We start from the raw sequence: 12,855 nt of genomic DNA, 5'->3' as shown, positions 1-12,855 counted from the left end.
AGACAGAAATCTTTAATAAGTAAATAAATAAATAAAATAAAAGGTAATATACTAGAAAAAAAGTCTCTTTTCTGTCCTGTGGCAGGTGAGTCATCTGCTTTTGTGACAGGGAAAAGAAAGCAAAGAAAACCATAAAAAATTAGACTATTGGTTTTATTTAACTGTCTAAAACTTTTGGTAAGATATAAATCTTATCTCAAGATTTGTAAGATTGTTATGTGAATCTTTTGTACCTCTCCGGGTGGTGGCAGCCCATGCCTTTAATTCCAGCACTTGGGAGGGAAAGGCAGGTGGATCTCTGTAAGTTTGAGCCAGCCTGGTCTACAGAGTGAGGTCCAGGACAGTCAGAGATAAACAGAAAAAAAAAACTAAAAAAGAAATCTTCTGTACTTGAGATTTGTAAGTTTATTGGGTATGGTTCAAATTCTGTGACAAAAAAAGTTAACTTAAAACTTATAACACAGGGGTTGGTAGTTAAAAATCTATACATAGGTAACCTTAAAGGAGTCATGTGGTTTGACACCATCTTGGGATCCAAACAACATGTGGCTTGCCACCATCATAGCTGCTGTCATGGATAGAGGCAGTCTTGTGACTGGCTGACATTGCTTGCTAGGGCTGGAGTGGCTGGATGTCATGTGACTTCACCATCTTGATTAAAGGTGACCACGTGATATAAACCAACCAAGGTGGTAGCAATAGGTCTCCAAGATATTTTGGATTAGAATGGATTTTTGTAGAATTTTTGTTCTGAAAACAAAGTCATAAAAATATGCTTCATGAAAGACAGGATTTAAAAATAACGCTTGTTTAAAAGGTTTTAAAGCTGGGCTGGAGCGATGGCTCAGAGGTTAAGAACATTGCCTGCTCTTCCAAAGGTCCTGAGTTCAACCACATGGTGGCTCACAACCATCTGTAATGAGGTCTGGTGCCCTCTTCTGACCTGCAGTCATACACACAGACAGAATATTGTATACATAATAAATAGATAAATATTTTTTTAAAAAAAAGTTTTAAAGCTGCTTCTGTTGTGCTTTCCTGTCGCTTTAAGGGACAGGCCATGCCCACTCCCATTACCTCTGACCTGCCCGCCGCCATCTTGGGCCCTTCCTTTTCTGCTTCCTTGACGTGCGCTTTTTATTATAAGGAAGACCTGGGAATGTTATGGTTTTGGTCCATTTAAGAGACAAGCCACACCCATTCCCCTCCCCATCCGCTGAGGCAGGCTGATCTTCAGCTTCCGGCCTGAGCTCGCTCTCTTTTCCATCTTCCTCTCGGAGAGGCAGCTTCGCTTCTGCCTCTCTCCCCACTTCTCTGCTTCCCCCCTTCTCTGTCTCTTTCTCTTCTTCTCTCTCTCTCTCTCTCTCTCCCCTCTCTCTCTGTCCCCCCTTCACCCTTCCTCCTCCATAACCCCCTGAATAAACATTCAACCTCACCCTGCATGTCGTGTCTATCCATGTTTCTGTCTTCTGCCCACCTGCCATGTGTCTCCCTGTCTGGGACCAGCCATTGCTCGGGGACCAGCAGCCCACTCTGCCTGGGGCCCACTGCCTGCTGCCATATGGCCCACCACCACTGCTCTGGCCGCCACTCTGGGACCGTCAGCCAGCTTCCTCCTGTGTTCAGATACAAGAACGTACCTTGTGCTGGCAGCCGAACTTGCAATCTAAGAGTCACCCAGGTAGTATTGGTTTTAAAGACATGAAGGGGCCATGGAGAGCAGCTGAGGCTTGGTACTGTGTGGCAGGGCTGATATCCTCAAGAGAGCCCGGGAGGGATCCCCGCGGTTTTTGAGATGCCAGTGCCATGTGATAGACACCAGAAACAACAGCCATGATGACATGGAGCCGGCTGGGGCATAGAAGACAGATTGTACATGCTGCTGAGGGTGTAGTCAGAGAGGTGGCCCGAGCCCCTTGGGAAAGCTCAAGAGTATCGTGAGTGAATCCTAGATATTGAACATTGAATTGCTTGCACTACTGGACCTTGGTTTTGCCTTGTCCAGACTATGACAGTGCCCTGCTTCTCTCTTGAAGGAAAACAGATACTTAATTTATTCTTCGATATTGTAGGAACCCACATTTGAGAAATTTAAAGCCTTTTTAGAAAGGGAATTTTAGAATATTTTTAAAAATTTAAGTAAAAAAATCTGGATTTAAAAATATTTAAATTTATAAGGCTATGAGACATTATATGTTTATAAATGTTTTATATTATGATGTATTTATTAATATGCAACATTAAAAAGGCTAAAGAGTTAAGGCCACAGCTATGAGCACCAAACACTAAATACCAGAAACTTGGATATTCCTATTTGATAATACAGCAAGACAATGACCTAAGAAGTATGGCTAAGAGCCTATAGAATGTCTCTCCTTACTAAAGGTCTATTCAGGCTTAAGAATGTGTGGTTAGCCTCCTTGTCTTCGCTACTTTGGTTAACTTTAGCTATTTTGATCAACTGAGTCACACAAGAAACTGTGATGTTCTGTCATGGTGCACTGTGAAAGGGCCAAGGAAGCAAAGTTCCCAGTCATCCTGTGGACTGTGTTCAGGATTTGAAGTTTTATTTTGATACTAAAAGAGCTTCAATACAAAAATTGTTATTTTTATAAGGCTAAACCTAATCTTACAAACGCTATTAACTTATTGTGAACTGTTACAGATGACCAGGACATGCAAGTTAATGGTTAGTCACTTCATAAACGATCCAATGCCTTAACGTGTACAGAGCTATAACTGTCGTCATACTATGTAGGAATGTGACTTAGTTACAGGAAGAAGCTTTAGTTAGCCTCCTGTATGTGTTTTCAAGGTTGAGACTAAAGCAAAGAGCTAAAAACAAAGTTTACTTAAAATCTGGCATACTTAATAGATGGCCCTCAAAACTTTTCAGAGATCTGCTGATTGTGACATTTAGGATGCTTAATGGAAGAAGCTTCCTGTGGGAGACAGAAATGGCAACTCCTAGAGGCAACCCCGAGGTCTTCAAAGAAAACTGATGGGGCACAGACCTGGATCGTGGTGACATTAACACCTGGAAAACTGCCCCACATCTTGCCTGCTTCCAGAGTCCAGCAGAAACTGGACCCTTGTCCATTTTCTGGGACATTGCTGGGTTGACTGCCCCACTCTGCCTATTTCCCCAAGTTCTCCATCCATAGGAAAATCACAGAGCTTCTGGATCTGTCAGCTGTAGGCCTATGTTGTACTGTGCAGCACATGAAGATGTACTGCTCTCCTGGGTAATAGCCAAAGACCCATGACCTCCACCCCACAACAAAACCATTGAGATCACAGCAACCTACTAGAGTAATAGTCCAGTTAGCTGGCAGTTCTCTGTCATTTTAGTCAATACAGAGGCCATTTGGTTTATACTTCCTGCTATAATATATCCTTCTCCGATCTCTGATGGAATTGATGGCTAACTGTAGCTTTGTCAGTTTGGGAATGCAGGCACCCAGCTTCTCCCCCAAGGTTGCAGTTGCCTGGTCCATGCATACCACAAATGGAACTCAGGCCTTCCTTGCTTTTCTAGAGCTGTTAGGTTTCCTGATTGAAAAAAAGCAAACTTACAGACTTCCTATGAAAGGATAAACAGGTTTCAGATGTAACTTTTTACTGTTCCTTTCATTAAAGGAACTTGCTTTGCAATGACTGCTCACAGTAACCAACCACCTGAGTCTCATGGTAAATGACTGGATTAAAAAAGACTTAAAAAAATAAATAAAACAAAAAACAAACAAACAAAATAAAAGACTTCAAGTTTATGTAGGCTCTGATGATTTAAGTAAGTATTCTAAGATGCTCGAAGGTCTGAGAATGTGAGAGCTTAAGTAAGTTCTAAAGATCCAAGAAAGTAATTTAAGGTATATGAAAAATGTCTCAGATTTCTTTTCCTCTCTATGCTATATTGTTATGCTAAGATTTCAAAAGTTCAGAGTTTTAATATCGATCAATGGTGTTCTAATACGCTGGTAAAAGCACCAACTACTATTATTAGTCACAAGCTCAAAACTCCAAATTTACTTTTCCTGTTTTTTTTTAAATTTTATTGTTTGTATATGAGTGTTTTACTTGCATGTATGAGATATATTCACAATGTCCTTGCCTGGTGTCCAAGGAGATCAGAAGATGGCATTGAATCCCTGGAACTAGAGTTACAGACAGGTGTAAGCTGTCATGTGGGTGCTGGGACTTGAACCTGGGGTCCTTTGGAAGAACAGCAGGCAACCGCGGAGCCATCTCTCCAGCCCCTAATTATAGTCTTAAAGGTGCTTCTAGTTGGGTTAAAACATCTCTGACCAATCCATACATTCAGTGCTCTGGACAATGAAAAGACTGTTCAGGCTTTTCAACCCAAAGCTATAGCTTTTTTTGGTTCCAAGGAATAAGACTACTTCAGCTGTCTTACAGACACCTATTAGCTGCCTTTTCTACAATGTGTATTTCAGTACAGATTACAAACACTGATGAGACTAATATATCTAAAACTCTTATCTCTTTTTGTAAACTAAATTTCATGCAAACCTCAGGGAGTTGAGGGAGTTGTAAGACTTGGATCCACCTCTCACAGGTCAAATGGACTCCAGATAAGTACTCTTGTCAATCATGAGTCTAAATTTCCCCACCTGCCTTTTCCTGAGTGTGGGATTTCTCTGTCTCTCCTCTGGTTGTGGGACTCCTTCCCTTTCCCAACTACCAGGAACATGAGCTTGGAAGTTAAAATGCAAGATCTTCAAGTTCCTAAACTTTAATTCTATCCCTAGTCTATATCTGTCCCAGCAAGTTTCCACTTGACTACCAGATACCATCCAGGATTGAGCTGCAGACAACTGTTCCAAATAGCTGTGAGCCCTGGACTTGCCGAAAGTTGATGTGAACCAGTTCACCTGATGTGATTGCTCCCCGTCTCTCCAGTTGGGTCAGTGAACCAGATGCTTCTGATGAATGTTCCATTGCCTGAATGCCTCAGCACCTGAATCCCCTCCTGGCTTTTGACCAACTTTCCAGCCTTCCTGGGTCTGACAATGACATTCTAATTTTAGCAGAAACTAGTTACAGAGGAGAATACATCACCCCCTTGCCCTCAACAAAAGGCTGGATCAAAAAGAAACTCCCTGGCATAGGGGACAAAATGACTACCTATAGTGTCTATTGTCCCAGGAAAGGTGCCTATTAAAACCAAATAGATCCAGGTTTATCAACAGATAGGTTCATTAGCTGAAATAGTTTTATAATCTGATAGGGCACTCAACCTGCTTTGTGTAAAAGAAGAGGGTTAGTGTATGGTTTTAAGAAAAAACTGTTGCAAACCACTTGGAAATAACTAGAGATAATCTAGATGTACTCAAAAAATGCAAAAACAGGAACCCAAATGACTGGTTCTTATTCTGATTTTCAGGTTCCGCTTAGATAGTAACTCTGATGTCAGCCATTGCAGGGCCTTTGGCTCTTCGGTTTCTGCTAATTAGTGTTGGCCATTGCATTACTAATTTCTTAACTAGATACATAAATTCCCAACTGGGTGCCATTAAGCTGATTATTATTAGATCTTAATATAAACAGGTATCCACCACAGAGTCAAGGATTTGATTCAGGATGCAACTCAGGGATGGGAGGGTATGATGGTCGATGTTATGTTTTAAGTTTAAATTGCTGTGCTTAAGACATCTATGTGATAAAAATACCTCTAGCCTGTAAGCCCCACTCATCCAAGGACAGATGGGATGCAGGGGGTTCATGTAGGATAACCCATGCAGTGTTTTCACTTTTGTAAACAAGTGTGGATGGACCAATTGCACAGCATGTATGCTTGATCACATGAGGCAGGAGGCACACAGTCAGGACATACATCAGGATGTATGCTTGTCTCTGATTGGGCGAAGGTGTGAAGTACATAGACTTATGGATTTTGCCTTTACAAGTCCCTGACTAATGTCATTCAGGGCCATACTCTGAGAATCCCAGGTATGAACGCTGCCAGTATCTATGGACCTGGCCAGTATGTAATTAATAAGGTTTGCTTAAAATTTGGGTTAAAAATTGTGGTAGTAGTCTTGTTCTCACCCAGTGGGAGTAACACAATGGTGGGGCAACAGCTGAGAGCTTACATCTTGGTCCGCAAGCATGAGGCAGAGAGAGTTAACCAAGAACGGGATGGGCTTTTTATTTTTAAGACAGATATTTCTGTGTAGCTCTGGCCATCCTGGAACTTGCTCTATAGACCAGGCTGGCCTTGATTGAACTCAGAGACCCACCTGCCTCAGCTTCCCTAGTGTTGGAATTAAAGGCATCCAGCACCACATTTCCTAATCTATCCCAAACAGTTCCACTACTGAGATGGAAACAAGGACCAGACTGTCTACTACCACTTAATAGCATGAAGCTTTTAGTCTTTTTTTTTTAAATTCTATGTGTTTTTCACATCATGTATCTTGATTCCACTTATTCCCCATCACTTCACATTTGCCCTCTACCTATGTATCCCAATAAAACAAAATTCAAGAAAAAAAAAGGAAAAATAAAATGAGAAAAATAAAAAGGAAGGAATCAAAAATATCATGGAAGCTGCAGTGCAACCCAACAAGTCATGCTGTATATTCCTTTGTCCACATATCTCTACTTGCAAGTGTTCATTGCAAGGAGTCATTGATCTTTGTTCAAGGCTCCTGGTCTCCATTACACATTTGATGCTGGGTCCCCACTAGGATTCCATCCTGCAGCTTTGGGTCTGTGGGTCAGGTCCCCTCACTGTGCTCCAGCAGATCATGGATGTTGGAGCAGGCCAGGCATAACCCTGGGTTTGGGCTTGGGTAGCTGCAGGGTTGGCTCACCAGATGGTAAATGGGGATATTCTTCCATAGTAATAATTTCAGGGTTGGCTCACCAGATGGTAAATGGGGATATTCTTCCATAGTAATAATTTCAGGGTTGGCTCACCAGATGGTAAATGGGGATATTCTTCCATAGTAATAATTTCAGGGTTGGCTCACCAGATGGTAAATGGGGATATTCTTCCATAGTAATAATTTCAGGGCTGGCTCACTTACACCTGTGCTAACAGTGTTGGCTCAATTGTGCTGCCTGGCGAGATGCAGGGCATGCTCTCCTGAGTGCTGCAATTGGTGGGAGTCAGGACAGCTCTCTTGCTCTTGTGATCACAGGGCCAGCTCTCCCATCTGCCCCAAGCATTGATGGGTGTGGGGAGGGCATCTCTCTTCAGCCCATGCTGCTATGTGGCAGATGAGGGGTGGGGTGCTTGGGAACCTCCTTCGGTCAATGGCCTTTGAGAGACTGGACCAGGTGGGGCATAGCCTTGGGTACTGGAAATGTGTGGGTGGCTCATATCCTCTCTCTCTCTCTCTCTCTCTCTCTCTCTCTCTCTCTCTCTTGACTGCTGGATTCGGTTCTTGTTGCCTGCTCTTGCAGAGGACTATGATCTGTGAGTCTACCCCTAAATAAAGAACCCATTTATTATACTCATTTTCTGAGCTAGTGTGAGCTTACTCTATTCATGTTCTCCTAATCTGGCTGCCCAACATGGAGCCCGAATCCACACCTACCGAGAGGTCTGTGCATGCTTTCCCCTCACTGCACTCTTATTGCCCACAGCCTGTGGCAGTGGCCTCTCCATCTGGCGCCTAGGCCCCATGGTCATTGCACCATGGCTTTTAGATGAGCCCCCTACTTATGCACATTTTTCTCCCACTGTGTCCCATCTGCTGGCCCTGTTGGCGACTTTCAACTACCGGCAAGCTTTGGGTTCCTTGATATTTTGGCCAACTAATCTTCCCTATATGAATGCACTGCTCTTAATTAATTAAGTCTCAGGTGATTCAGGTACTGGAACTTGTCTTCCCACTGCAGTGTATCTTGTGGCTTGCATTCACCATTTTTTAGGGAGATGGTGAAAGCATGGGCTTCAAGCAATAAGGCTACCACATACACTGGCTTCAATTAGTCTTAGCAGTCCTTGAAGACAGAACTCAATTATTATGGAAATGCTACTAGCAAGAAGGGACAAAAATTTTAGAACAACAGGAAGGAGCAAGAGAATTTGTGGCTTCCCAAGGTCAAATTCTTGGCAAGGGTTATTACACTGACCCACAGGATAAAGCTCTTTATGACGACCACACCTTGTCCCTATGCCACACAGCAGCCTTAAACCTTGGGACAGGATTCAAGAATCAGGAAAAAGTTCCAAGGTCCAAATGAGGAGCAGAAGGAGGGAGAATATGAGCAAGGAAGTCAGGACCACGAGGGGTGCACCCACCCACTGTAACAGTGGGGCTGATCTCTTGGGAGCTCACCAAGGCCAGCTGGACTTGGACTGAATAAGCATGGGATAAAACTGGACTCTCTGAACATGGCGGACAATGAGGGCTGATGAGAAGCCAAGGACAATGGCTCTGGGTTTTGATCCTACTGCATGAACTGGCTTTGTGGGAGCCTAGCCTGTTTGGATGCTCACCTTCCTAGACCTGGATGGAGGGGGGAGGACCTTGGGCTTCCCACAGGGCAGGGAACCCTGACTGCTCTTCAGACTGAAGAGGGAGGGGAAAGGAGTGGGGGGAAAGAGAGAGGAGTGGGAGGAGGGGGAGGGAAATGGGAGGTGGGGAGGAGGCAGAAATTTTTTCAATAAAAAAAAAGAATCAGGAAAAAAAATCATATATTAGGGTTAAACATAGCCAAAGAGAACACTTTAGTAACCTTTTCACAAAGATTAACAAAGGCTGTACAAATAGGAGTAACAAACCCAGAAGCTAGACAAGTACTTATTGAATCTCTGGCTTTTGAAAATGTCAACTTAGAATGGAAAAGATTCTTGGGCCTTTAAAGGTCAGATCAGCACCAATGGATGAATGGATACTGCAAACAATGAACACTGAAACATTTGACTATAATGGTGAGGCTTGGGTAGAAGAAGCAATTTTCAAAGGTAGGAGGAGGCATCAAGATTCCAAATGTTTTAATTGTGGCAGAATAGGACACCTGAGAAGGAATTGTAGACTAGGCATTCCTAGAAATAATGTCTCCTCTAGGAATGGCAAAAATAGAACTCAATCTTCTGGATTATGTGGAAGATGAGTCAAAGGCTGACATTGGACCAATAAATGTAGAACAACAAAAGACAGACAAGGCAACCTGATACCATCAGGAAACTCTTTGGGGGACCTCTTGCAGGCCCCCATGTCAAATGTGGTCCAGGCATTCCTAGTCACTGTGGAGGACATGTCTCACCAGGAAAATTAAAAAATCCAGTGCCTGCTATAAAAAAAATACTGTTTTGGATGATGAAATGGACATAGAGGATGAATCAAAAATTTCAATAGGAAATAGGAAACGTTATTTTGGCAGATTTCTATAAATGATCAAAGACCAACATAAGAGTGCATATAGAGAGCATTGGAATTGAGGGATTACTGGACACAGGTGAAGATGTGACTATCATTACTTCAGAATCTTGACATCTGAATTGGCCTCTTCAAGAGGTAGAAGTTCAATTCTTAGGAACTGGACCCCTATCTAAAGTGAAACAAAGCATGAGATGGGTTGAATGCACAGGGCCAGAAGGACAGAGAGGAAGGCAGAGGCCATATCCGGCTAATATTGCAGTGAATTTATAGGATCATGATCTGCTGCAGCAATGGAATACCCAGATTAATATTCCTGCAGTCCCAGAATCTTATGTTTCTGGGAAGGATATTATAAGGTACTATAAAAAGAGGTCAGCAGCTATTCAGGCTGTATAAGAACACAACGCAACTATCAAACCTTCAGAGGTAGCTATGGCCCTACCTTTAAAATGGTTAACTGAGAAAGCAATATGGGTTAAACAATGGTCATGAACAGAAGAGAAATTGCAGGCTTTAGAACAGTTTGTACAGGAGCAACTAGATGCTCACCATATTGAAGAATCAACCAACCCTTGGAATTCTCCTGCATTTGCTGTTAAAAAGAAATCTGGAAAATAGAGAATGGTAACAGATCTAAGAGCTATCAATAGGGTAATTCAACCTATGGGACCTCTACAATCTGAATTCCTTTGCCTTCTCTATTACCTAAAGGATGTACTCTTATAGTTATTGATTTCAAAGATTGTTTCTTCACTATACCTTTATAAGAAGAGGGCAGAGAAAATTTTGCCTTCACAGTTCCTATTTATAATAATTCTCAGTTTACTAGAAGATATTATCTTCTCTCTAGAATGGATTTTTTTTTAACCACATAAACAAAGTTAAAAATTAAAAACTTATGTGGCAAAGGTCTCTGAATTAATTTTAAAAGGAAAATTGAGAAATTTTCTAATTTCTAATTAGAAATTGCTAAATTCTAATTAAAATTGCTAATTTGTCAACTAGCAGGGATAGACCTAGCAGAGCTTTTATTGCTCTTTACTACTGATGATATTAAAAAGCTATGGGAAGACAATGAATACTGAAAGAGCTTGTGCTAATTTTTAGGAAAGATTAATAGCAATTATCCCAAAAGCAATACATTCTATACTGATGCAGGAAAGGCATGTTACAAATCAGAAGAGTTAAGTAAAGTGGAACAAAGGCCTTATAATTCTATACAAAAGGCAGAGTTGTATACTATTTTCATGGTACTAAGGGATTTTAAGGAACCTCTCAATATAGTTACTGATTCACAATATGCAGAAAGAGTTGTTTTGCATATTGAAACTGCTGAATTTATACCAGAAGATACAAAATTTACTTTATTATTCATTCAGTTTCAAGAACTATTCAGGAATGGGCTTTGTCCCATATATATAACACACATCTGAATTCTATATGGTTCTGCCAGGTCCTCTAGTACAAGGCAATGCAGAAATTGATTGATTATTAATTGGAAATGTGCTGAAAGCCTCAGCATTTCATTAAAAAATAATGTCAATAGCAAATGTTTAAAGAAATGGCTCTCTCTTCATGGCAACAAACTAAGGAGATTATAAAGAGGTATCCTACTTACTTTTTCTATAACCAAACACTGCTACCTGCAGGGACTAATCCAAAGTGTACTCCAGGGAATGAAATCTTGCAGATGGATGTGTTCCAATTTACAGAATTTGGAAAATTAAAATATTTACACCACACCATTGACACTTATTCAGGTTTTCAATGGGCAACTGCCTTAAGCTTAGAACAGGTTGATTCAGTAATCACGCATTTATTAGAAGTTATGGCTATCATGGGTATAACTGCACAAATAAAGACATAATGGTCCAGCACATGTTTCTAAGAAAATGAAACAGTTTTTTGCTTATTATAATATAAAGCATATTACAGGTATACCAAACAATCCTACAGGTCAGGCAGTTATAGAAAGATCAAATCAAACTATAAAGGATATGTTAAACAAACAGAAAGGAATGGAAAATATCCCCAGAAATTATTGCATAATGCTTTATTAACCTTGAATTTTCTTAACGCTAATGAGAAAGGAAGAACAGTGGCAGAGAGACGTTGGATAATGGAAAAAAACTTCTGAATTCAGCCGATGTATTTCAAGGATGTGTTGACCTCAGAATGGAAACCAGGAGATGTGCTACATTGTGGAAGGGGTTTTGCTTCACAGGAGAAGAAAAGCTATGGATACGATCAAAATTAATACAGTTTCAATTTGAAAAGAAGAAACATCTTGAGAAGGAGAAAATACTCATCTTCAATAAGTCACGAGACCTCAGACATTTAGATGCCTAAAGAAGAAAAGAATCACCGAGTGAAGAGAAATCTCATCTACAAGGTAAAATTTCATGGCCTGAACATGTATATATCTCTACTTTAAAGCTGACTTTGGAGTTGGAAATGGCTGTCCTTCTCTAAATCCATGTATGTTGTTAAAATGAAAATCCAGAGTTTCTGTCTCATATCAGGAGTCGTCTGGTATAGTACAAAAAGAAGAAAGAATTTAGGAAGAATTTTACTTATCTTAATACCTATTTTTGTCTCTATCATACTTTTTGTTGAACATATGTCTATATGAATAATTTTTAAGTTTCCACAATGAACAAAAATTTTTCCTGCAATAATCTTTGAAGTTTTCAGGAAGAAAATGGGGCCCCACAACAATGACTCCATCTGGTTGATATCACATCATGATGCTAACAGCACTACTTGATTGGTGTTGGGTACCAGGTGCTCAAGATGGTTCCAACTTAGAAATGGTGTACCTTCTTACAATGTATTGGCCAGAAATTCAAATAAGAACTTTATAAAAACACTATTGACTACTCAGAGACTATTTACAATTACACCAAACAGTAATCTTGAAACTTAACCGTCATTTTACTTTTACAGGATCCCATAGAAAGAACATTGTCCCAATGACAGCTGGAAGTCATTCTAGAAGGCGACGTTCCTTTTCCCAGTTTGTCTTCAGGGTTAGGGACCTCAATTAGGGGTTTATTATAACTGGTATAGCGTTGGGGGTTGGGGTGGAAATTATATAGGCTCAGAAATCTTCTTTGGAAGAAAAAAGGATAATTAGATTGGATAATAGGTAGATTAGTGTGAGCTTACTCACACTAATAATAATAGTGAGTAATAGAGTGAATAGTTGTAAGCTATTATTTATTGACAAGTTATATTGATATAAATTCTTTTATATTGATACAAATTCAAATTATATTTGTTATATTGAGTATGCTTTTATTCCTGTTTATAATATTTGTACACTCATGCAAAGTTATTTTGTTATATTGTATGCATGTACATTTCTGATGGAGGAAGGTCATTGCTTAAAAAAATAAAGAAACTGCTTGGCTGGCCCTCATAGGTTAGAACACAGGTGGGTGGAGAAAACAGAACAGAATGCTGGGAGGAAGAGGAAGTGAGCTCAGACTCGACA

This window comes from Microtus oregoni, unplaced genomic scaffold (genome assembly GCF_018167655.1).
Source record: "Microtus oregoni isolate MIOR12 unplaced genomic scaffold, Mior012 000015F_ref0000493, whole genome shotgun sequence".
In the NCBI taxonomy this organism is placed as follows: domain Eukaryota; kingdom Metazoa; phylum Chordata; class Mammalia; order Rodentia; family Cricetidae; genus Microtus; species Microtus oregoni.
This window is presented reverse-complemented; position numbering follows the sequence as displayed.